We start from the raw sequence: 27534 nt of genomic DNA, 5'->3' as shown, positions 1-27534 counted from the left end.
AAGGAGAGATGGCAAAACCCCAGCCAAAACACCCATGGACGTGGGAAAGTTGCCTTCTGGATCCAAGTGTTGGAGGGCTTTGGCAGGCCTACCTACCTCAGGAACAGATGTGAGTAATTAATATTTGACTTGAGCTAGCTGATCAATCCTAGATAAATTGCTTGAAGGTTAATCACAAGGTTCTGAGTCACTTATTTTTACTTTTACCTGAATTCATGTGGGATTTTTACCACATGTGGAAGGAATATGAGGCCTTTGATGTGAAAAGAAACTACATTGGGGGAATCTCACTGCCACCATGAAGTGTTTGGTGATGGGAATGGGAGTGATTAGGTAACAAAAGGACTCAACAAGTCTGTATACAAAAATGTCTGTTCTGGACAGATTTATAGGGGAAAAATCAAGAACTGAATAATTGTCTTATGCGTTCCAGCATGTGAATCAATAATAGTGCTGCTAATTGGGCCCCAGCAGATTTATTGAGATGCAAACCTCTCAGTTGATGATTTGGGTCTGTCTCATTTCCCTGCAGCTTTCATTTATAGCACTATTATCTGAGGTCACATGAAGCAGTGTTGTTAGCTAATAGACAGCTGTTCGCCAATAGCTGAATGTCAATGTGCATAAAAACAAAAATATTATTGCATCCTTCACTCAAGTGGACAAGTGTGGATTCTCTGAAATCACTCCAGCTGCAGTGAGGTTACAAGAGCCAGGTACTTAATGTAGAAAGTACACTAGCATAATCTAGATGCAAAGTGCTGCTCACAGATAATTCATCATCAATACATTACAGTGCTCCTGGACAATTGCTTAGTGCTAGATATCTCTAAAAGTAAATTATTACCATAGAATATACAGTAACCACTTCAGTTTATGTTTGCAAATTACAATGAGAGCTAGTTGAAATTCCACTCTAACTTTAGCTTACTCTCTTGTCCTGGGAATTTTTCTTCAGTTGAAGATGACTTCTGTTCTACTTTAAGCCTTACAATCTCCATAAATCTTACTGATAATTTTCTGTATTGTATTAGCTGTTGTCAATTATTAGCAAAATCCTGCAACTGGATACTGGGCTGCAAATATAGTAAATGCAATGATGCCCTGAAGGTGAAGGACAGTGAAGTATTATTCTTACTAATAGCTTTTTTTTTTTTTTTTACTTCAGTAATATTTGTTGATCTATCTGTCCTCAGGTACCAATATTTTTTCATGTTAAATAGGATTTCATCAAAACCTCCACTGAATGAGTGGTAGATCTGCAAGGTAAAGCACTTGTATGTAGTGCCAAAGGTAGGTTTGCTTGTACAATCAGACTTGCACTTTGCATTTTTGAGGCTGCACTACAGTCTTTCAAATAATGGCATAATCACACTCTGGCTTTATCTCAAATCACTCAGTCTTATAAAGAGGGACAAAATTAGTCATGCTCTAAGCTCAACATGTTATCCAGCAATCATTTTAACCCCCTTAGCTTTGTATCCAGTTGCGCAGCTCTCAAACATGCAGGCCAGGGAAAATCAGGGAAAGGTGGGGAAAACAGTGAGTGAGATGAATGGGGAGCACCATTTTATTTCTATGGCCCATGCTAAGCACAATATATCCCTGTGAAGTTTCTACCAGGACAAACCCTCTGCCATCTGTGCTGATGGTGAGGCAGAAATGCTGATGTGCCCATTTCATTTAGCCCACACTTCAGTGTCCTGCCTGAACTGATGCCCTGGAGAAGCATCCCTTGGGCTTTGTACAGAAAGCAGTGACAATGCATTATTTGTGAACAGGGCACCATTTCTTGTCCTCACAACTGTGACCTGTGCATTGCTGGTGTGCCCAGCCCCTGTACAGGGTGGAGAGTGGAAGGGAGGAAAGTGGTGGATCTGTGTATGCTCCCTTCCTGCCATGCCTCATATATTGCCATCCTTTTGCAGGCTGCACAGGAAGAGTTTGAGGGCTGCCAGTGCAGCATAGGACACAATTTGGGGATCCCATAATTGTAGTGTGATGTAGGTATATGTAATGGTATCTGAAGCCTGCAGTGGTAAAGTAACATCACCCTGCATTTCATGATTGCTGAGGACTACTGGTAATTGCTCTCTCTTTAGAGTCAAGGGATGATAATTCTCACCACAAATGGCGTCAAGTTTAAACCATTTATTTATACTTCTTTCTAGAGATATCTGAATCTGAGCTCAGATACTGTGACCCTAATGTTCTACACTCTGATTCTTGGTATTAGGAATAGTAGGATCCAGACAGACTGTTCAAGTTTAGCACGACTTGAATTCAGCAAATTTTCTCATCTGAGCAAAATACTTTCTTAGTGTTTTGTTCTTAAATTGAATAATTAGTAAGTAAATCTATAATAATTTATGAATAAATCTAATAATCTAAGTTTTCTGCCCTTCGTTAGGTGCACATGTGATGCTGTTTCTGCTTTGTTTTACTATGTCACATAATTAAATATAACATCTATTTTTCCCAAGCCACTGAGCACATCTGCTACTAGCATATATTTAGTGGTTGTGTTGTAATGGATTCTCAGTCTGGCATGTTGTAGTAGATCAAGGCCTGGCTGGTACAACATCAGTAAGTGCTTTAGAAAAAGCAGACAAGATTGCTTATGCCTATAAATGTAGAATAACCAGGATGCATTTGCAAAGAGACAATATGCTTTGGTTTTGTTTGCAAGTTGCTGTTCAAAGGTTAGTTCATTCAGTAGAGTATCTTAGAAATGGAGAGTTGTGTATCAGAAATGGAGAGTTGTGTATCATCTGGGAGAGTTGCTCATCCAGTCCTTGCATGCTGGGACAGGATCAGTTATTAATTCTGGGAGCAGACTGGAAGAGAAAGAATATTTTTCTGAGACAAGCAAAATGCAAAATAAAGTAGATTAATTAAAGCAGCTCTGCTTCAAAGGCTCGCTGTTCTTTAATATATTGATCACAGTGTTCAAAGTTCTGCATGATGCCTCAATGTTCTAAATTGAATATTGGACTATATTCTGATGAGACCTCATGTAAATTGCAAGAACTCAACTAATTTGGCAGCATTAAGTGAATGTCAGAATTAAAGGCTCAGTTAGTGTACAAGTCTGTGATTTGAACCTTCTTTTTTTAAAGTGAAGAAATAAAGTTGCAGAAATTCACAAGTGTGGTGCATGGTCCATGAAGCAAAATTGAGTCATTGCTACCAAAGTCAACCCTTCAGAAAGGGTTTGAAACATTGAGTTTAGACAGAGGAGAGTGGGAAAGGAGCTTGAGGAACTTAGCACACATGAGTTAACAAAGAATGATCCCTCAGGTTGCTTGCAGAAGTAGCAGAAGTCTGCTTTGGTAAGCCTCCTCCCCTTTCTCATCAGGTTTTTTGGTTTATTGCCTCCATAAGACATCTAGGAAGCTCCTTATCCTGTAGGAGTTGGGAGGTAGCCAGTAATTCCATTGGTTAAAAAGGGCCAGGTGATGTGATCTACGGCAGGTGATTTGACCCATGTGTGCTACTTTGGGCCCCTCAGCACACAGGGAGAAGCAGCACTGTTGATCTGATAGTGAGAGAAAACCTTACTGCAGGTATTGTGGAAGTTGAAATGAAGGGTTAGGCAAAAGAGAGAATTAAAAAGAATTCTTACCCTAACACCTTATTAGCCAAAGTTATTTTAGAAACCCTGTAGACAAAGGTAGGAATTTTTATGTTCCTTCCTTCCATTTAATGATAGCTTTAAAAAGAGAAAAAGGGTTCAAAAGCAGCTGCGTTTTGTTTCCCCCAGTCACTTTCTTTTTTTCTTACCGAGTCAGAGGGTCGCAGTAGCTTCATGTGCAGAGATTTCTGCTGGTGGGCAGCTCCCATTAGCTGGGATGGCCTCAGCAGCTGGCTATGAGCTCTTGTGACCCTCAGGGTCTGTCATGTACTGCTTTTGTCCTGGCAAAAAGAAGTGCACATATTGTAGGCATATCATAATCACATTATTTTTTCTGAACCTAAGTCAATAATTTTAGTCAAAAAATGAAAAAAAAATATAGGGGAAGATACCAAAGAGCAAAAGCATTCATTAGAAATTTTAAAAATTAAAAACATCAGCCTATTTATCTTGACATATTCTAGATGAAAAGTTTCTAATTTTCATTTCAAGAGAGCACTGTTTTCATTTAAAATTGATCTGCCTCTAAAAGCAATGGTAACAAGAGAACAACGAAACTGAAACATTGATTTTTCTTTTGCCTGAAAAAAACCTTGAAGGCTGACCTAAAAAAAGTTTATCTGGAATTTGGGTTTGTTGTTCTTTTTGGTATATGGCAATTTAAGAAAGAAAACAGGATACTCTGCTGTATTTTTCCTTCTTTCAGTATTGGTCTCTATCTTCCTTCCCACTCCCACCCATCAATCCAGTTGGGCTAATACATTTCCTTGTCCAGTTCTTGGTGTAACTGACAGAGTGTCAAGAAATAAGACAGCCCTTAATTGATATTTATTCATCATCTGTGCTTTCATTAAAGCCTTGCAAAGTGCTCAGTCTCTAATAATCCATTTTCTCAACCAATTTCCCATGCAGTGGCACTCAGCAGAGTCGCATCTGTGGCTAGAAGTGAAAAGCAGAAGTCTACACTTGAGTTATAAATAGCCCACAGATGTAGCTATAAATATAATTAAAAATCTGTTTCTTTTCAGAGGCTAGTAATGCTTTTCCCATTATGGGGAACATTGGAGAAGGCAGGTAGCATGTATTCCAGAGAAAACTACCTGTACTTGCCATGTGAAGTAACAGAGTACATAACTCAGATCTGATACTGACCTTTTCATCATGTTACAAAGCAATGCTTACTTCCTCAGCTAAGCATGACCTGAATATATCTCTATTTTATTTCTCTCTGTGTTCCCTTAGGTGGAGCTTTCATATAGCTGTAGGTTTAGTGACCATCTAGAGATTTCAGTTCTCACTGTTCCTTGTGGAAATTTCTTTTCTTCTTGTCGTGGATTACCTTAATATGGCAGCCTGTACTCTTTGAACAGCTATTGCTAATCACATGAAACTGAAGAGCATTTGTGATTACACTTCAGTAGTTACAATAACGAGACTACCATAATCATTAAAATCACATCCAGGAACACTGCTTTTCTACCTCTGCTGTCCAGAGAAAGGAACCAGCCAGTGTGAATAAGATAGCGAGACATGACTGTTTGAAGGGAGGATCTTCAGAACTGTAAATTCCCTTAATAGATCAGAAATATTTATGTCTATTTGGCTTATTTCAGCAGGGTAACTGTACTGCATTGTGAAATGGACCACAAGCATCTCAGCCTGAGGGTGTTGGGGGGGCCTTGGGTGATTTATGCTCTCATCTAAACAAATGCCCTGAAGTCCATAACTGTGGAGACATCCTTTGTCTCACTAATTCAGTCTGGTTTCCATGAGCATCTATTTGATGGCTTTTGTTTTCTTCCCTTTTTGAACTATTCTTCCGAGCTGTCTCCTTTCCCTTGTTTGTACTCATCACTTTGTGCTGATGGTGCACAACTTTATTTTTGTCCATGGTGACTTTGGTGTGAGGAAGGGCTTTTATCTGTAGTTACATAAGTCTCATAGAGAGCATGAGCAAGTTTGGGCCAGGAGTGTTACTCATGAAGAAGGGATGAGACATTAACTGAGGACCACCAAATGAATTAATATGAATGCCTAGCATTGTCTAAAGAAAAAAAATTCCAGGTGATTCTCTTTAACACAAGCTTGCTTTGGAGTCACTCATGCAGTTAAGCAATTTGGAAAATACTATCTAGTTAGCACAATAGTGCGCAGATGCTTGAATTTGCAAAGTTCACTGTTTGTTAACTACTCACTTAGCAATGAAGCTGCAAACAATGTGAATGTTAACATTCCTCTATTGGCCTCACCTGAAAAAAAACCTGATCAGCTCTTATATGACTCCTGGATCCCCCTAATTCTTAAAAAAGGGAATTGGAAAACTTGCCTCTTAGAGGTTGTACCGGACTCCAGTAATGTTTTTTTTTTTTTATTCAGCCAAGCTGAATTTTGATTATTGTCCAGCTTATTTCCTTTGAACAACCAGCACAGGCTTTTTGTCTTTCCAAGCATTTAATCTCTGTTTTGCTGATGCCAGAGTTCAGCTTATTTTGCCCTATGTTTGAAATACTGTTTTCTTCAGAAGCTGCAGGTCATGGAATTATCTACAGATTCTCACAGACACTTAAGGTCAATGCCTTCCTCTTTTTCACCAGTATGCTATTGTCATCTATTGCAAAGCACTGTGTATGTGTTCAGTCAAACAGTGCTGTTAAATTTCCATCTCAGTGGACTGAAAGGTTGTTTAGTACATTTATATAATGTTCCTGATCATCCTAGGTCCCACTCTAATAAAAACTGATGCTTAAGCTTGGCATCATGCACTGGCCTCTGCCACTCTGCTTTCAAGTGATTAATCAGCCAAGGTATAAAGATCTGCCAAAGCATAAACCTTTGTAGATCCTGTGTCTTTAGGTGACTGGCAACTTATTTGATGTTATTTACATCAGGGTTCAGGTAGCTGACATAGCCTAAAGGTATAAACAAATCAAGAACTGTAGTGGGAAGAAAGAATATTGTGTTTCACCAATACAGTTAAAAATGCAGGTCCCCTTTCCAAAACAGGACCAGGGTTTGTACATTCAGCAGCCTGTGTGTATGGAGGGGGGTTGTTTCAGTTGCATAGATTACTGTTTATTCTCCATACATTTTCAGTGTGGGGAGAGTAAAATCCTTTGTGCCCCCAGAATTGTCAGTGAATCTGCCTGAATTTTGTTTTTGAACCTTAAGAAATCAGTGTATCTCCTTATTTTGAGTGCCAAATTTGTCCAAATTTATGCATCCTTATCCAAATTTTCTGAGAATTCTGCTAAAAATGTTAAAAGCAACTTTAAATTTTAAATAAGGTTTGTGAATTACTGCAGTTCCTGGGGTGGAAGATGAGTGCTCCACCACCCACAGAGGATGACCCATCTCTGCAACCCCCCAACATAGACCCCTGAGAACACCCCTGGGAGATGAGGGAAAGGAAACCAGCCATACCTGCACCTACCCACCTCCTTTTTCCACCTTTGTTTATCTATGACTGTAAAGTGTGTTTCACCTCCAAGTCCTTGTCAGCACAGCAGTGGCACAATGGCACAAATATACGAGGTTTGCTCACTACCTAATCCAGCCCTTACTAAAGCCCTAAGATAGAAGACAGAAGGAAGTTTTGCTTTCAATGAGGGCGGCAAAATACCGGCACGGGCTGCCCAGAGAGGCGGTGGATGCGGCATCCTTGAAAACATCCACGGCCAGGTTGGATGGGGCTCTGAGCCACCCGATCGTGAAAGATGATCCTGCTCCTTGCAGGGGGGTTGGACTAGACGGCCTTTAAAAGTCCCTTCTTACCCAAACTATTCTACGATTCTTTGGCTATAAAAGTAAAAAGCCATGTGTAGAAGGTGAGCACAGGAGCAGCGTCCTGCCCCGGAGGCGCCCGCGGGGAGGAGCCCGAGGGATGCTCGGCGGGAGGAGCCGAGACACAGCGCTGAACGCGCCTTCACACAGCGCCGTGCCCGGGCGTCTGTCCGTGCCTGCTGAAGGAGCAAAACGCGTGCTGTGCTTTGTAAAATAAGGCAGTATTAAAACAAAGCCTAATAGAGCATAATAAATATCAAATATAATGCCACAGCTGTTGCATTTTTTGCTTTCCAGTCTATTGAAATCTGCTCCATGTGTCTACCTGATTCTTCTTAATGCTGTTCTTTTTAACAACCACCTTAGGCGCAGCATTGTGTAAGTGATGGCAGCAGTTCTCATCCAGCACATCCGTTTGTCCAGCTGACTTTCTTGGCCTTTACTTAGGATAAAGTCTTTAAAGAAACAGTTACTGCTAGTATTGTGATGTTCATTTTGTTGTGTTCAGGAAGACATTTTGTTAAAGTCCACATGAAACCCATTTTCGTCAGAGCTTTAACTTCCAGTGGATTTTTGTTTGGTGTTCAGACTGCAATTTCAGAGGGAAAAAGGTTTTTCCTTTTGTCATGTTTGCTGCTTTGCTAGAGTTAGACCAACTTATTCCAGCAGGGAATGAACATTTCTCCCCAGGCACCCAATAACGTAGTTTACAGTTCAGGCTGCTGCAGGGTTCATTTGTTCTGGGCTGAAAGGTCTTGATTTTGAATGTACCAGTTTAAAAAGAGACACCCTGGTCTGGCTTTCAACAAGCAGGCCTTCTAGCTCTTGCTGCTCTTTTAAAGAAGGTGAATACCAGAATGGAAGATGGTTGTTTCTTCCTGTGACCACTCTGTATCATCCTGTTTCACAGTCAGTCACAAACTTTGGTGGTCCATACACAGTCTCCCTGGAGCTTCAGAACTGGGGTGCACATTTTTAATGATTCCCAAGTCATAATCTTGCCTGCTTATTCTGCAACCACATTATACAAGACTTTTTAAAGCATTAGAAAGAAAATAACCTAGAACTTCATTCTGGTGTCAGTGACATTGATTGGGACATGCACTGAAAAATATACATCTAAATCAACCTGAGCTCAGAATTAGGCCTGTCAGTTTGCTCTGTGGAGGAGGGAATTGTCTCATCTGGGATGCTCACTCATGAAAGCATCTGGTTATCTGTGTAATATAGTAATCACTTCACACAATGGGATTATAAACCATGTTTATGAATACGGTCTGTTTGTTTGTGTAATTTTGAGTCACTGGTTTGATGCTCAAGCCCTAAGCTGAAACACTCACAGATATGAGTTCATGGCAAATGTTATATTAAGCTGTAATTGTTGTTATCAGATGCTGCCTGCACTTAAATTGCAGGAGGGCATGTGAATTTTTTTCTTCCCCACTTCCAGGTCCACCTGACATTTTGTACCCATACAGAAGCAACAAACTGAAAAGCTAAAACAGGATGCCTATCCACTTTACAAAATGACTCAATAAACTCTGCCAGCCTCACTCTGCAGGTTGTAAGTCAGAGATGCCTTCAGCAAGGCATAAGTGAACTCTTCATTGTTTAATATTTCTAACATGCTATGAAGCCTTCCAAGCCTAGTAGAACATTCAGAAATGGACCTTCTGGAGCAGCCCCAAGACTCGCATCTGGAAGTTTCCCAGCTGAGCATGCTAAGTTTGCAGACATGTATTTCACTTGTAAATCAAGTCTTTTACCCTGTAAAGACAATGGCGGAGTAGCACACAACAATCAATAAAAATTTGCCAAAAATCTGCTGCGCATCATGTTTTTAGAGATCTTTGAAAATTAATTTTCAATGTTTACTTGTATATTTTGTTTTTCTAGGGCTGAATTACTGTCAGGAAAAAGAAAAGAAAAGAGCTTTTGTAAATTCATTGCTCAAAAGAATGAATCCGGGTTTATAGCTGAAAGGAGAAAGGGAAGAGGTGTGCAAGACTGACATAGATTGCAAGCCTTCACATAGATTGTGTTATTCAGTCATGTGAAGCTAAAACCAGGGCTGGAGTTGCTCCCTGTTTGCCCAGTAAAAGAGGGAAGACGGATCTGGAAAACTTTCACCCAGTGTTCTGGGTACACTGGGTACAGCACCCACACAGCCTCGTACCACACACCCTGCCCACTGCACCCTTGAAGACTGAGGAAGCAGAAAAGCTGTGGCAATAATTCTTAGTATATGTGAATTTCTGTCAGTGCTCATGGGAGGCCCTTGAGTCAAGAGAGGAGACATCAGTAAGAAGGAGCAGTGTGAAGAGGAAGCAAAGCCATTTGCTCTTTTAGACAAGTTGATAAAAGAAAATCGAATGCTAGGAATAGAAAAGGCAGGACTGAAAGAGATGCTCCTGGCAGCCCAGAGTTCAGGTAAGCTTGTGGTGGCAGGCAAAGCTCAAACCACATCATTTCACACAGCAGGCAGCATGCTTCAATATTACTGTTATTGACTGCACTGCTAGACAAAATGTCCAATGCACATGAATAAACCACTTAAACTGATGGGGAAAATCCTGTTCCGTGCATTAAAGAAAATTCATTACTCATTTCACAGTTGCACCAGCACCTAGAGGTGCTGAGGAGCATGCAGGTTTGGATTCCTGAGGTCAAGTGTTGAGTCTGATTTTCTACAGTGCTCTGCATTTCAGCTCTGGGTTGGTCTAAAACCACCTACTAAAGAGGCTTCTGACCTGCAGTGCTTTAGGAAAAAGACTGCCTGTGTAGTGGAAACTTGACTCAATCCACCTTGCAATTCTGATTATCATCCTCAGTCAAATGTGGCATCAAAGGAAGGTCCAAAATGCTAACAGAGGTTATCAGCTCCCCTTTGGCTTTCTTCTCTAGCAGTAATGTCCCGACTATTTATGAAAAGAAACATCTATCATGTTGTAATTTAGGAACTGTCTTTGAATCTCAGTTTTCTTCTTGCACATGAATATATGAATTAATCTTAGAAACTGGTTCAACAACATCGTTCAGCTGGCACTGATGGCTTCTGAAGTTCATTGTGATGCTTGACAAAAACAGCATCAAGAGGATTAAATCAGTCTTGGAAGTGTAAATGACTCTAACATGATGACCTTAATGCTGGAAATAAATTTTGTGTGTGCATGTATATACATATGTAATATTCATACATACACATCACACATCTACCGTAAAGACTAATTTTCACAGCCATAGTGCACATCTTGACACTACTCTACCACATACAAGCTTTGCTGATTCTTTCCACAAGAAAAAATTCTCCTATATATGAGCTTAGAATTTCTATTGAATGTAAAATGCTGAATTAAAATTGACATTTCTGTGCCAACTGCAGTGCAAAGATTTCTGTCAGGAACTGTTAACCAATTATATGCCATACAGGTTTAACCACAGGAAGGAAAAAAATTTGAAGTTTTATATCATGAAATTCAATGCTGCATATTGAGGAGAGGGAAATTTAGTTATTTGGTCCAGGGGATCATTTAAATGCTCTCCTGGAGAACAAAAAAGCAAGCCTATCTTTTCTTCAGATCCTGGTCAATTTATTTGTTCTAAAGCACTTTGTAGGATTTTATTCCTGTGCCTTTTTCAGTTTGGAGCACTGTGAAACGCCCAGGGAAGCCTCTTCCTCTGTCTGTGGCAGCGGGTGGCAGAGCCTCTCTTGCTCTGGCAATGCTTTCTGGCGAGAGAAGGACTAGAACAGCAGTGTGAATGGCTTCGGGTGAGCACCGCTGCCATCACTGCCCCTGCCGTGTGAGGAGCACCTCCAAGCACTGCTCCACTTCTGGGGCTGGGTGACACCTTCCCTGACATTACAGGGACTTGCACAAGACATTTGGCTTTGATTTTCATTCATGTTTCTGGTTAAGTCCCTCGAGAGGGCAGCGCTAGAAATGAAACACAGCTGAAAGCGATTGTTTTTCTGCAAAAGATAGTCCCCATTCCTCCCAGCTGTGCTCTGACTGGTTTTTGGTGGAAGTGAGGATGGTGTGAAAAGCTTCAGGGATTTCTTATTCTCAGCCATAAGAGCTGTCACCACGTCCTCTCTCACACAGCTCCTGACACCTGATGACACCACTCATGTGACTTCTGTCCAGAAGTAGGAGAATTGTAGCTGTATGAACCTGATGGGTTTGGCTGAGCTGGCAGAGCTGTGCAATCATCCCAGAGCACTGCCCCTGGTGACAGCTTTTAGTAAGTCATGTGGTACTTCTAGGTTAGCTAGCATAAACTAGCAGTAATCTTACAGCCCTGATAATTTGCAAAAATTTTCCAGGATGTCAGAAATCTGCTATCTACCAATCACCACACCTCCTACTCAATTGGATAAATATTCCCTTTAAACTTCATTGTTTTACATTTGTACATCCTCACACCTGTGTCCACAATGCAGCTGAAACATCTGTTCTCCAGCTTTGCAGCTGGAAGCTGGAGTCCCTCACTGTCTCTCCTAAATGTGGTGGAAAAGGTGTCATGTATGTTTGGATTGGGTGTGAGAGAATTCTCATTATATTTTCTCTAAGATTTTTACTCCAGGGCTGTTGCAGCCATCATGAACAGATATCCAATATACTCCTTAGGGAGCAGGGACATACTGCCAAAACCAGAAAAAATATTGTGCTAAGGATTGAGACATCCATATCTTAGTGAAAAGGAGAAGAGAAATTAATTTTGTTTTGGCCTTTTTCCTCTTTGGTGAGTCTGAGGTGTCCAGTGACAGAATTAAAGGAAAAGGCCTGAAGTTTGTGTCAGGGGAAGTTTGGGTTGGATATTAGGAAAAGATTCTTCACCCGAGGGTATTTGGGCATTGGAACAGGCTCTCCAGGGAGGTGGTCACAACCTCAAGCCTGACAGAGTTCAAGAAGCATTTGGACATGGTGTGACTTGGGGATGGTGCTGTGCAGGGCAGGAGTTGCATTGTGATCCTTGTGGGTCCCTTCCAAATCTGCATATTCTGTGATTCTGTGATATGATTCCCTTGTCACATCCTTTAACTATATGCTTTGCTCCTCAGGCTTACAAATCCTCATTTTACTGAAACCTCCAGTTCACAATCTTCTTGCAGATTGGACTGAAATACAGCATGGCAGAGCAATGGACCAAGACAAATGGAAAAAGAAAATTGTATTTTTCAGGCTCTAACATGGTGCCTGGAAAAACTATTTGACACCATGGGCTGCAGAGCTGCTGGGGAAAAGTGCTTTTGTGCCCAGAGAAATATTCCCAAATTGCTGCTGGCCACTGTTAAAACTGATTGGATTTCTGGCTCTGAGTAAAGCGAATATTTGGTGACAAGTGTTGCTGACAGCTTTTAGGTGTTACAGCCTTAGAAGGAGAAGTAGTTCTGAGTAAATGCTTAATCCTCAGGCTAGATTCCTCTTGTTGGATAACTGGAAGTGAAGGGGATTTATAAGGAAAAATGGTGTCAGTCTGGATGCCTTGAGGAGATGAAGGGTGATTTTTTTCTGTGGGCCTTTGGGATTCTGTCTCTGACTGTGAGGACTCTACTATTTGCTAGTTTCTTAAATATTGTTTTAATGAGAATAACTTTTTGTCTTACTTATGGTATGGTTATGCTGTAATTACTGTCTTAGTTTTTGTTTCTGTCCAGAGACAAAAGGAGTGGGTTTGGCTAGTATTTTGGCTGCTTAGAGGAGGATCACAGAACTATCAAACCTAGATTCTGACCACAGTTTCATTCTGCAACAAAATAAAATACAAATTTCATCAGTAACTAAGCAGAGAAGATTTCAAATAATGTTCTCTTCCTTTAACTGCACTTATTTTTGATGAAAAAGTTTTTCCCATCATTATGGTTTCTGAGTTGCCCAGTCAGAGAAGTCTTTAGCTGTGTTTTGCCAAACATGTAATAGACACTGAAACTTTCAGCCAAGAGAGCCTGGCCTTTGTAGCCATGTATATACTCACTCAGGACTCAGCTGCTGAGTGCAGTACCATAAACCCACAAAATGCTCTGTTTCCAAGGAAACTGAAAGCTCTGCTTTTTGACAAATGCACACAATTTATTATTCATTTCTACTACCACACTACTTCAGAACTATTTTCCCCAGCTAGAAGAATATGTGTTTTCTAATACAAAGTGAATTGAAGAGCTGGCAGCTGCTGTAGGACAGAGCTTTTTCCAGGATCACCATGGTTTCACCCTAACAGCACAACACTCACTCACATACCTCCCCAGAAAAGGCCCTGATGAGTGTGGTTCAGAGGTGACCCCCAGAGGAAGTCTGCCAGCTTGGTGGCTCCATGACCTTGGGCTACATTTTTAAGGGTAGGCAGATAAGGGTTCACTGAGACTTTCAAAAGCTCTTAGACACCTCTTTCACCTTGAAATCAACTCAAGCTGCAGCTGCAGCCTGTCAAGAAAGTGAAGTGAGAGCTAACAGAAAAATCCCTTCCTCTATTATATCAATGTGCAGCAGAGAAAAATATGGCACTTGTTCTTCTCACCTCTCACCACAGAAGTAAGTTCTTGATGCTTCAGAAAGTCCACAGCTGGATGGCTTGAGAACCACTCTCTGCTAATATTATCATCTGTGCTGAGACTTTCTGCTGAGCTTCCCATGTCTGGGTGCTCCTGCTCAGGAGGACAAGGCAAAGAGGCAGGATGAGATTTTGTCTGCTGGCTCAGTGACAGAGTGGGTGACTCTCACTGGTCAGACTCACCAGCAGAATCCAGATTGGGTGATGCACACTGTGTCCCCAAGGCAAGAGGGTGGCATTTCAATGCCTGGTGTGTGGACAGTCAGGACTAACTGTGCATCTGTAGCCAGTGAAAGACATCAGTAGTAAGCACAAAGATGCTTTTTGGCCCACTCTGAAATTCTGACTTTCAGATTTTTGACTGAAAGAAATGCTTCAGGCTGAAATGAGATTTACTTCTATCCCCTGTGACAGTACAAAACAACATTTTTTCAGTAAGGAGACTTACATATTTCCCACACACAGTGGGAAAGGGGAAGCCATTATCTACCACATGCTGCATCCTTGCTGGAGCCTCAAAAAGCAGCAGGATTGTATTAAGGGCAGACAGAAGAAAGCTGTGTTTGTAAAACTCAGGGTGAATGCTGCAGGATCTTCTTACCCTGAAGGATTGAATGGCAAATGCCTAACATACATTTTAACCAATATCATTGCTGCAAGTTGAGGAAGCTAGAACTTGTATTTCAGGAGTGGATAGAATACTGAAAGATTTGGGAGAGCTAAAGCTTTCAGAAAGATTAGAGTTGAACAGGCATTTGGCTTTAAGCTGAGAACAAATGAGAACTAAAACTGGAAATTCAGGTTTTGAATTAGGTTTCTGATATCCCAGCAGTAAGCCTGGTAACTTCTCAGAGCACAGTGCCAGAAGTTAAACATTTATGTTGTTGATTTTGCAACGCTGGCCAACCCTGGTCAGTTCTGACCAAAGCAGGAAAGGGGGCACCTCCTAGAAACCCCTCAAGTGCCAAATCAGAGCAAGTTCATAGTTCAGATTCACATTCTCTACAGAATGAGCTTGGTGGGGAATCTGTGTTTTGCTTCTTGTCCATTCCTAGTCAGCACAGAGTTGAGCAGTATCAGGACTCACATAAACTGAATTAATGCTATCAGATGTTTTTGAAGTGCTGCATTTCTGATGCAATTTTCTCATTTCATTCTTGTTCTGTAAGCACAGTTCAAGCTGTTTTCCCAAGAAACACCACTCAGCTGCATCTTATTTGTGGCTGATCCTGGACAGCGTAGAAAAAAAGTAACTTAAGTCTTCACCTCAAGCCTCAGACAGCAAAGAATCTGTCATCACTGCCAGTAAAGCAATGGCAATTGGCATTACCACAAAATTATTTCAGAGGCAACAGCCATTAAAGAACACGCCGTTTAGTAGAAATCAATGATTTAAAATTTTTGGCATGATTTGTTGGGTTTGAGGCTCTTTTAGTTCCTTAGAAGCTGATTTTTCAATTCAATTAATTTTTCTTTTTCTTTAAGCTTATACACAGTATTTATTTAATGTTGAACACAATAAACACATGAGTGACCTGGCTTGATTAAACTCATAACTGACACTGCTTGAGGAGGAAGATGAACTAAGTGACCTTCAGTGGTCATCATTTTCCCATGATGTAAATAAATCTAGGAAAGTAATGATGAGAAGGCTGAAATCTGAACTCCCACATACCACTAATGTCACGTCAGTGAAAAACTCTTGCATTCTCTTGTGGCATTGTTATCTTACAGGAAAGAAAATAAGTTTAAATGGCATGATATCTGGTTTCTTGTTTAGGTTTATATTAATATCATTACTTTCAGCTGTGGTTCATAATATCTTATATGATGACTCTATCCAGTTCAACACAAGGCAATTGCCTCATGTGAACATGGTTTTCTAGTTTGGACACTCACTCAAGTTATTCTGAAGGCAAATCAAAGTGTTCCTATGGTTGGTGAAAATAATTTTGAATTAGCCACACCATTAACTGTTCCAGAGACAGGGGAAATGTGAATTCTGGTGATTTAAATGATTTGGCTGTGTGGAAATATTTACTCAGATTCAAAACTCTTGTCTTATCCCAGTCTATGAATTTGTTCCTATAGCTTTATTTGCCTATCAGGATACTTATTGGCATTACTAAACCATGTTTAAAAAACCTTTTTTCCAGCAAAATCAGCATATTAAGGCTTGGAGCTGTCTGGGACATAAGCAAAATTTAGAAATGGCTGGAAATGTATATCTTTTTCAAGGGCAGAAATCCCTAATGACATAGCTTTATTTTTCTTCGAGAGTGTTCAACCAATTCTGTGCAAAACCACATGGTATCTAGTCCTCTCCTCTCTTTTCCATCACTACCTTTGAAATTCAAAGCAGATTCAGTGTCAAACTGTTTATTTATTTTTGGAAAACAGCTAGACTAGGAGAAATGTGTTGCTATCATATGCATATTTATGGGGGAAAAAAGTCAGTAGGATTTATTCTTTTTCATGTTATATTATACTCATTAAAATTCTATTCAGTTCTGCTCTGTACAGAAAATTTACCTTAGGAGGGTATCTTTGACTGACTTAGATGCTCTCCTAATTTCAACAGCTGCTAAAGGAATATAATTTGTGACCTAAGTAAAATACAATCCTCTTTAGTGACTGTAAGGAAGCTGGGGCTTTCCAATGGAAACTGGATATTTCTGCAAACTGGATATTTCTGAAAGAAACAAAACCCCCTCATACTTCAGCATACCTATGCAACCCTGAGTTGTGAAAAATGCAAAAATTAGCTGTAAAAGCATCAGTTAAGTAAAAAATTCTGTAAAAAAATTATAAAAAGGCAGTTGTCTTAAAAAACATTTAAAAATTGCATTTAAACATCTGCTTTGAATTTAGACTATTTTTTAAGTATTTGCACCTGAGTTTTGGCATAGTCACTGTAGCTCAGGTTCTTCATGACCATTCTACTCTTGGTGGACCAAGCAATCTATGCTGCATCCTCCCCTGAACACTGTGCTTTTGAGAAAAGGGAACTATAAAGGGATCTAGATTTCTGTCCCTGTTGTGTACCACAGTAGCTCATGCAGGTACATGCTATTTTTTAATCAATCTAAACCACAATGCTGAGCACAAATGGAAAATTAGGGACTAAATACCTTCTTAGTGGTAGATCAAAAAGTTATAGAAAAATTAGTATTACTTCTCTCCAGTCATTTTCAGGAAGATATTTTCTCTTCAGAGACACTTCTACAAAAAAAAAAAAAAAAAAAAACAAACCAAAAAAAAACAACAACCTGCTGACTAGGTCTCTTTATTGGAGAGCAGTGGAATCTGGCAACACTTTTTTCCTGACAGTTTTTCCTCTTGTGCCAGCAACTGGAGTCACATAGATTTATCCCTGATGTTTCTATGCCACCATGGCATTATGGATGTTAGAAGGTTAAATAAATACTCTGTAGCAACCCCATCCTGTCATCTGAATAAAGTGGAGTTTATAAGTGCATTTTGAATAATGAAATTAGCCAGAGCTGCATTGTTTGAACCCTGCTGAAGAAGTCAGCTAGAATTAACACAAATGGGAATAACTGCTGAAACAAACAGGGGAACAGAGATGGCAATTCTGATTTTTAATTTTGGATGAGGTAAAGAGATGTTCTCCAGCTGTGTGGAAATAGAGTTCAAATCACAATCATTACCCCACTTTACACAAGCCACTGGATTATTTGGTTAGGATTGAGATAATTAATGAAGAGCAAAGGGAAATTCCTATTTTTACTGAAGACATACTTCATTTTGCTAGATGGAGTTTGTTTATATTACTGGGAAATGTGGCATACTCTGTTTGTTCCTGTAAAACAGGGAAGATTAAATGCTTTGAAGTATTACAAGCTGAATTTTTAGTGGGGTGAAACCCAAACTCCCCTGGGAAAAAACAAAGAAAAAAAAAAGAGGAAGTGTTATGACAATTTGAATGTTTCTTATGAATTCTGGTTGACACTACAAAACTCATGTGCCAAGAATGGATGTTCAAGGCTGCCATCTGATCTTGGGGCTGCATACTATGTAGGATTTTTGCATCTCCACATTTTCATTTTTGATGAATGTTCAGTACTAGTTTTTGAAATTGAGGGACCTTGGCCTGAAAATACATAGATTTGGAGACTAAGTTTCCTTTCCAGGAGAAAGAAGAGGCATGAATAGTGCCCTGCTATGTGGTGACAAAGTTTGGAGGATCTGGGACTGTGAGAAAATCAGCCAGGGGAATCACAGACAAGCACCAATTTGCAGACTAGGCACCTTTTTGGAATGGAATGGAATGGAATGGAATGGAATGGAATGGAATAGAATAGAATAGAATAGAATAGAATAGAATAGAATAGAATAGAATAGAATAGAATAGAACTATTTCAGTAGGAAGGGGCCTACAATGATCATCTAGTCCTTTCCCATAGGAGAGCCAGAGGTGATCACCCATCCCCAGCCTTCAGTGATGGATGAAATGTTTCATCAGGCCAGTCTTGTTCATTATCCCATCATTTTGAAAGGCCTCAGAAAAAAAAATGCAAAACTATTGAAAGGATATAATACTTTCCCACAATACTTTTGAGTTCCAGAAGTAACCTGCATTGCCTCAGGGCAATTCCCACCTTTGGAAATCAGTTCTGGTCTGATGCATCTTGAGCACATACATAGGCTGCTTGTTATTTTATATTTAGGTATGCAGACTCACTGTGTAAAGTCATAGTCCCTGACCCATGGCAAGTTATTTACGTGGCCTCTGACATTGCTTGCAGAGGCAGGAAGTAAAGAAGGGAATTCTGAAATTTGCTAAGGGTTTCACAGGGTTTCATAGGGGAAGGAGGTGCCTGCAGCATGTTATGTGGTCAGCACAAAACATGTTACTCAAGAGCTGTGGGAGTCTGAAAGGAGACCTGGTCAGCAGTATCTGCCACAACTAGGCATAAACATGTTTCCAAACTTCCCCAGAGCTGTTCAGTTTGTTTTCTTTCACCATACCACTCTACAGAGATGACTGGAAGTGGAGCTGCAACAAGGAATTTCCTCAGGCTACTGAGTGGTCCGTGACATCAGCACCAGGGCTAGGAATATGATGGTCCTTGGCTGGCAATCTGCAGAAATCTACCTCTACATCAACAGGATGCAGAAATCTACATCTACAGGATGTTCAGAGCACTTAGACAAAGATTTGTGCATAGTGATAAAAGTAGTCCTTTTCAAATACTACCAATTACATTATCTTTGGAGGAGACTGTGACATTTCTGTGAAGCAGATTTCTGCCCTGCACTGCTTTGGCTGTGTCTGACCAGTAGATCAGACTTTGTCTCATGAGCTGCAGTTTCTTGCCCATATGAAGATTTGAGAAAGGTTGAGTGCTATTAAAATGCATAGTGCACTGGGCTTTATCAAGAGTTAAAATATTTATCAAGCCACAGTTTATCAATAATCACAGCTGGCACTGCTGTGGACTTTAGCTCAGTTTCAGATAATAACAATGTTGCCACCATATTAAGTTGGAAGATAGATGGAAATGAGAATATGATTAATCATTGTGAGCCTTGCTTGGCTGATGTGTGTTTGCCTTTTAGGTAATGTATATGCATGATTTTTTTGAATGCACAAGCATCTATTATGCATGTACTGCCACACAATTTCTTTCAGATTTAGTTAAATAGAGTGAATCATTTTGAGAGGAGTCAGGCAGTTTGAATACTTTGCATTGCCGTCACAGACGAACAAAACTCAGCAGTATCCTCACACATCATGTGCATTTAATTTTTAGCAGCATTCACTTCTACCATCAAAAGTACATTATAGGTGTTTTAAATCACTGACGTATTCTGAAGATTCCTTGTACTTTTCCTTATGTCTAATCCCATAGTTTTTTCAGGGAAGTGAATGTGAAATGAAGACAAGGGTAATATTTTGTGATGCCTTGATTCTTCAGGATAAATACCATTGTTCTGATGAAGATCTACAAAATTGTTGCAGTTTAACCTCAGCTGGCAACTAAGCTCCATACAGCCACTGGTCACTCCCTCTTTGTGGGATAGGGGAGAAAATCAGAAGGGTAAAAGTGAGAGATCTCCTGAGTTGAGATGAATAGGGAAAGCAAAATCCTTGCACACCAGCTAAATTGAACAAGGAGTGCATTCACCATTTCCCCTGGGTAGGCAGGTGTTCAGCCATCCCCAGGAAACCTCTGCTTCCTCATATGTACAGGCAACTTGGGAAGGGAAATGCCAACACTCTGAGCATGCCCCCTTCATCCTTCTTTGTCCAGCTCTATATGCGGAGCATGATGCCATACGGTCTGGGATATCCCTCTTGTCACCTGGGGTCACCTGCCCCAGCTGTGCACCCCCCAGGTCCTTGTGCAGCCCCAGCCCCCTCACTGGTGGGGTGAGGATCTGAAAAGGCCTTGGCTGTGTGCAAGCCCTGCTCAGCAATAACAAATTCTGTTACATCACAAACCCAAAATACAGCTCCATACAGCCACTGGGAAGAAAGTTAACTCTACCCCAGACAAAACCAGAACATCAGTGGCAAAAAAAGAGTAAGCTGCTTTTTCATGCTTGCAGCAGACTGGCAATGAATTCAAACTTGTATGATTATCCATTTCTTTTGGAGTCCTAACATTACCCTTGGCAGGGTAGGTATATAAATATGTATTTGAAAGTAAATGGTTCCATGGGGCTGCAGCATATGGGAGTTTTGAAGACGAGAAAATTTTGTAGAGGTGAAAGAGATGAAAAGCTGCTTCAGGCATTGTGGCTTCCACTTATACAGCCTAGAGATTTTTTTCCAGCTCTCTGGATTTGATGTGTATCTCCTCTTTTGAATATGATTGTAGGCAAACGGGCTCTGATCTTTATATTACCAGTTAGCAAAAGCCTTTGAACAGTTCCAAGGTGCTGTATAGCTGATCATCCAGCCTTCTGGTAGAAAGATAAAAGATTTTGATGGGGCTTATCAGAGTTCTGTTTCAGATACCTAAAAGCTTATTCTACCTCCCACAGATCAAAATTTTAGAAGAAAAATTATTTGATGCAACACAGTCTTGTTTAGAGGGAAAAGAAGCATATGTTTCAAGCGAATCTCACAGGATGTCTGAGAAACATATTTCAACTGAAGATTTAGACTCATCTAGGCAAATAAAAGGTTGAATTACTGGAACTGTGATTTTCTTGTATTAAATTCATTTTATATTAAAATATCCAGGTTTTAATTTTTTTTTTTTTGATGAAAAAGTGACAGTTTCTGTGGAAAAAAAAATTAAAATAATTCCTTATGTATTGGAAACTCAGGTTTGGTTTGTTCAGGGACTAATTTTTTATCAGATACATCTGAACCTTACATTTATATCAATTCTTCATGCCCAAAGCAACATTTTCAAAGTAGGGCCCAGCCTTTGGCTTTCTCAGGTACAGCTATACCACCAGCTCCTGCAGTCACAGCAGTAATACTGAAGATATGAACATAGAGACAGCTATGTTCTCTCATTTTTCTCTCTGAGAACACTCCACTCTCTTGGCAACAACCCCAAGGCTTTGAAACTTATTGCTGCCTTCCTGAGCTTCAGCTGGGATACTCATGAGCAGAACCTCATCATAACCAGAGAGACAGGAACTCAGAAATGCTGAGCTGTTGCATCAGCCCAGAATCTTTATTGCAATCCAACAGTTTCTCCCCACCCAAGTTATAAAACTGTTTCCTAATCTTCTCCTCCAAGAGATGGAGAATTAAAAATTGTCTGGAGTTCCTGACAAGATCAGTTAGGCTTTTTAATATCCTTGTTCTGCTAGATTTCCACTTTCTGGGTGGAGATGTGAAGAGTGTATATTCTTGTGCAAGTGTATGTGCATGTTACAATTCTTCAGGCTGTATAGTTTGTTTCCATGTGTGCTTACCTTCCCCTGATGTTAATGGAAGCTATGTGGAAATGTCCTTGTGGAAGAAAGTTTTTGAGAAGGGAATGTTCAGCTAGGTGGGGTCTTCCTTTTAACACTTTTATTGTTTTCTAGAATAAACCTTTCTTACTCTGAGAAACAATGAGAAAATCAGCTTGCTTGCTGACTTAATCCAAAACCGGTTATGGAGTGTATACTCACTGGATAGGACCAGAAATACCTCAGCTTTCTACATCCATAGGACCCATTTGTTTTACTCACACTGTTTTTAACACAGCTACTCTGAAAAGGGAGCATGAACAGCAGAGCTTAGCATCATGCACTGGACCTGGTCAGTGACATCCATAGACATGGTGATGGATGGAATACCGCCATCCTTAAAAATTAGTGACTGTATTAAATGGCAGGAACTTAAATTTCAGGTTCACTGCTGCAATTTAATATTGACAGTAAATCTGTTCTCTTCCTTTTTTTTTTTTTTTTTTTTTTTTTAATTACAATTCATTGTTTGATTCAACCAGTAGAAAATACCATACAGAAAGGCAAAATGTATTTCAGTCATGATTTCTGGAACTAAGTGTATAGTTGATTCTACCAGTGGTGCTTTAAAATTTTCCTTTTTAGGCCAGTATAATGTCTCCATGTTTAAGTTGAAAAGACTACAATCTGGAGACTGAACAAAAAGGAGACAGACAAAAAGGATATCAGGGAGTTGTATCACCAGAAAGCTGTGAAATAGAACAGGTTTTTGTGAACACTCAGTGGTCAATATGAAATAATAGAACATCTGATGTGGTTTTTAAGAGATGAAAATCTTTAAACTAAGCAGTTAAAAGAATGTGAGCTAGGAGAACACTTACTTCATAACTGTATCATCAACAGAAACACAATTTTCTGTAGTCATTTGAAATTACAGGCAATTATAATTACATGCCTGAGAGAACTGAAGGCTGGCTGACTCATTGGCAGCATCAGTGTAGTGGTGGAGCTCTGACAGCAGGAAAATGCATCATGATGGAGCACCTGAAGCTCTCCAGGAAGCAGAGGCTGAAGTGGAGGGATTCTCCCCCCATGCTGTTGCGGGTACAGGCTGCGGGCAAGCTTTTCAGGCAGCACAACAGCAGCTTTATCTCAGCACACCAGTGTGAGGCTGGTGCTGCTCATCATTTCTGCTTCCTCAAAAGCATGTGGAGCTCAGCATGCTGGTAGGCTGTGAAGCACTGTGGTGGTCTTTGATTAACTTGTGCATGTGCAATGCACCTTTGCACTGGGACAGACCTTGGCATCAGGACATACCCTCTAACTCAGTTAAGATTCCATCCCATCTCCTGTCTTTGGCAATCTACACCCACTTCACTTCATACTCCACTTCTACTGCTCTCATAGTGTGGTAGAGGCCATCAGTGCATAAGGCTTTCATGCACACAGCATGCATCAGACTTGGCTGCTTTCCTGCTCCCCCTCAGCATCTGGCACTGGCTTCCAAAGGCTCTTCAGATAGGATCCTGACTCCTGTAATGAACCCTCCTTTGGTTAGCCTTTTACCCCAGAATAGGGTGGGATTTGTTGTATGCTGTAAGTCTTGTGTTGTGGGGAACAACAACCTTTTGGGGAACCATAGCTCTGCTCCTCCGCCCTGCAAAGCGAAGCAAGCCCTGGTGGATCTGTCCCTCACTTGGTCACCTGTGTGTACAAAACAGTATATTCCCTGTGCATTGTTTACTCTTTACCTCCCATTCACATTCAGAACTTCTTTTCTTTCATTTCTTCTTTGTCTGAATTCATACACTTTTGTTAGTCACTTCTGTTTTCCTTTTCACTTCTTATTCAGTGAACTTCTTTCCTGACAGCTGCCACTTTTTTAATTGTAGCTTTACTTCTTTCCATATTTTCTTTTTTTTTTTTTTTTTTTTTTGAATGAATATTTATCTTTTAATTAAATCACCGGGAGGCATATTTAGAACTCCCAGGGTTCACTTTGAACTATGGAAAGGAAAAGGCCTACTCTGTGCTATAAACAAAATGTTAATTTGAAATAATTGAAGGAAATGCTCTGCCTGTGATAGTCTTATTACTGAAATGCTCTGCCTATGATAGATTTGTTTCTAAATAATTAATAATTTCAACCAGAAAAGTAAGCATTTTGCTTCTGGTTCTACCAGTGTCAGCCTAGAGCAGCTCTGCAGATATGAGCTGAATAGCTCTCATTCGATATTGGTTCAGCCAAAAGTAATCTTTGGGCTGAAAGCACCATGGGAAAAATGCATTTTGGTCTGTGTTTTGTCCAAACACTTTATAGCACTTTAAGTGCTCTCACCCACCTCTAGTGCCTCGTTTTTCAGAGGAATGTTTTCCCTCATAGCTGAAACATGGTGATAACTGGAGTGAGGAATAGCTGGGATTCAGGAGCCCGTTGGCTGAGAAATGGGCTGTAGTAGTGGGGGCAAAAGACTGATGGCTAGTAAGATCTCATCTGAAACAGGTGGGAAAATGTCCCTTGGCCAGGAGAAGCCTGTAGGGAGGGAAGGGGTAGGGGCATGTGCCAGTGCCTCTAATGTCCCTTGGCTCCCTAAAGTATTGACCTAAGATAACTCTGGCAAGTGTGCCTCTGGCTTTTGGTCCAACCTCCCCTCTGCCCTTTGAAATAAGAGGAATAAATAACTTCTGCTTCATCCTGCTTGTAAATATTGAATCCTTGGTATACAGATCTTCATGATTATGATGCGGAAGAGAGGAAAAAAGAGTGCATAATGCTGAAGGAGAAGAAGAAAATAGTCCTTGGAAGAACTGCTTTCTGAAAGGTAAGGACTCTTCCAAGAATCATTACACTTTTCTTCCCCTCTACTCTGTACCTCTTTTGGCAATTGATGATCTGATTGTTCTCTTATATGAGTAGCCCTGCAAAAGAGAGACAATCACACACACCTTTATATTGCCTGCTAATCCAAAATGGAAGCAAATGATAAAGAGCTAAAAATTGTATTTGACCATTTTATGTAAGAGTCACACACAGAGAAGGCATAACAATACAGAGCTAGAGATTAGTGGACTTATTGCAAATATATAAGAGGTATTATCTTGCATGATATTATTATTTAGTATTTCCCACAATGCATGATAAAAAGCTACTCTACATTAGAGATCAGTTTATTCAAAAGTTCATTAAATTAATCATGACTAATAATGGGGGGCTCTTAAAGAGACATTTCTGGATTCCTCTTGAATGCATCTACTGCAGATGCATGACAGACCTTTCACTCACCCCCGTAGTCCTTCCAAAAGTGTCTGCTGACTATTTCCAAGATTCACTTTTCAAAATAGACCTTTGGTTTAACCCATGACCAAATGCATAGTCTGTCTCATAGTTGTGTATTTCCCATGACAACATGAATCCTCTGATTTAGTTTGGTGTATAACATCACAAGATTTCTTGGCAACACAAGGCAAAGGAGAAAAAAAATATTTAAAGAAGTTTCTTAATAATTAAAAGGAATAAATTGTTTTGACTTTGGTCCTTCCCAAGAGTCTGAGACTTAACATATTTACCAGTTCTATTACCAGTCTATACAGATTCTTATAATTAGTATCCTGTCCTTTCTAATAACATTTTTCATAAATTCCATGAGGATCAAATCACTCTTGAGCAGTGTCTACCTTCAAGCCATGCTTTCTGGCATAAAAATAACATTTAAAAAAACCCAAAACAGGAGTCCTATAATGCAAATGTGCCAATAAAGTGATTGGCAGGTTAAAAATGACTATTAATTTTATATATAACAAACATGGAAAAATGCATAGGTTTTAGAGCATGTGAGAAAATTTTGAGCAAAATTGCTTGTTTCCACCAAAATAGAATTGCACTGATGAGTTTTGAGATTTTCTATTAAATAGAGTAATTTCAAGATAAGGAAGTCTTAAATATTATTCAACTCTAATAGAGGAAAAACTACTTAAACCTATCAATCTTTACAAGGCACTTATTTTTTCTGTACGTGAGGTGATTCTTAACAGGGATTTGAAGAAATGTTATTATAATCTTCTCTCCCTGGAATTAGAAAACTATGGGGTCTAAAAAGAAATACCTGACTGAAAATTTTGATCACAGATTCAGAAAATTATTAGAAAACTAGATTTGTGGAATAGTGTTATTAATATTGAAATCAGTAATACCTCTAAAGACTTATAATTCCTCTCTGCTAACAGAACTCTTAGAGAGATTTATTTTCTCCCACTGAATAATATGAGTCTCAAATCTAAAGAGTGATTACTTTGGCAGTGAATTTCTAAAGTGTAGCAGTCAGGAGAAACTACCTGCTTTTATGGAATTGCCCTTTGAAATATAAAGTTCAACACTGCATTAATGAATCTGTGCACACTTTTGCCAGTGTATGCTACTGGTGTTTTGTAGTGTCTTAGAAAGATCATATATTTTTATTTATGTGACAGTTTGGGGGTTTTTTTATGCTGCATTCTTCTTTTTAATTACAAAAAAATATATGCCAGAGAGGAAGTGTCCTTGTTCTGTGCAGAGAGCTACTGACATGCTGGTGTCTTGTTATTCCTCCAGGAAAAGTACCTGAAGCCTCTAATCATTGACTTGGAGAACCCAGTGAGGTACCCAACATTGCTGCTAGCTCCCAGGGAGCTCTACAATGTGGTGAAAAACACCCAGGAGCAGAAATCCCACCAAGAAGGTAGTTCCCTGAATCCCACCAAGAAATTAACCTCCTGAATGTTCAGCACAGAAGAGCTGGCAAAGGTTTCCATGGAGAAGTGCCTGTGGAGGTAGGAGTCTTTTCCTGTGAACCTTGTTGATAAGTGCCTGTGGAGGTAGGAGTCTTTTCCTGTGAACCTTGTTGATCTGGTTTAGAGATGGGACTTTCTACTCCTTGAACCTGACTCCTCTGCTGTGCAGCCGAATAGCTGACCTGGTGCCTAGAACTGCTGTTGTTCTGCATGAATTAGAGACAAATATCTTCCTTCAGTTTGTGTCTGGAAATGTAATTCCAGTGTACAGATTTTCCCTGGACTGAAATTTCTAATGATTACTTCCAGATTTTTTTTTACTCTTCACTGATTTGGCTTTTTTTTTTACTTTTTTTTTTCTTTTTCTTTTTTTTTTTTTTTTGGGTGGCTCAAAGCCCTATCCAACCATCCAACCTCTTACTTGTTTCTTTCAGTAACTGTCTCCCACATTTATGCTGCATGGATTTGAAGAATGTTCCTTAGTTTCCTTTATAATCCTCGCTTCTCTTTCTCTCCCCCACTCTTTTTAGCTCACTAGTTCTCAGGCTGATTATCTCTTTCAAAAACCTCAGGCTTCAAATCTCTCTCCCACACCTTTCTTATCCTCTGTCAGAGCATTGTAGGTTAAATTGGTCCAGGAACCAATTGAAGCGGTTGTGTGTTTGGAAAATTAACACTGCTCTACTGTACTTAATTAAGAAGTCCCTAAACCCTTAGCTGAACATTAACATCTGGATTTGGTCTGAAATACAGTAACTGAGTTAATTTGTGTGATTGCAGTAAGAGACCCTGTGACAGAAGGGATGCGGGCAGGCATTGTTCATTCGTACTGTTTTCCTGAGGTGCCCTTTTGGCTGATGATATGTCAAAATTTCCTGCCTTTATCTAAGTTTCCCAAACCCATTTTCTGTCTTAAATTC

General features: G+C 39.9%; 1 long non-coding RNA gene across 1 annotated transcript; it reads left to right on the top strand.

Moving 5' to 3' along the window:
• Positions 1-29: 29 nt before the first annotated feature.
• On the top strand, positions 30-26451 carry LOC144247161 (uncharacterized). Its single transcript, XR_013340865.1, has 3 exons — positions 30-109; positions 24575-24669; positions 26436-26451. It is a non-coding gene; the product is annotated as an uncharacterized LOC144247161 (long non-coding RNA).
• Positions 26452-27534: the final 1083 nt, after the last annotated feature.

This window comes from Lonchura striata, chromosome 1, assembly GCF_046129695.1.
Source record: "Lonchura striata isolate bLonStr1 chromosome 1, bLonStr1.mat, whole genome shotgun sequence".
In the NCBI taxonomy this organism is placed as follows: Eukaryota; Metazoa; Chordata; class Aves; order Passeriformes; family Estrildidae; genus Lonchura; species Lonchura striata.
The sequence above is the reverse complement of the archived record's forward strand: the minus strand, read 5'-3'. Positions and strand labels throughout refer to the sequence as shown.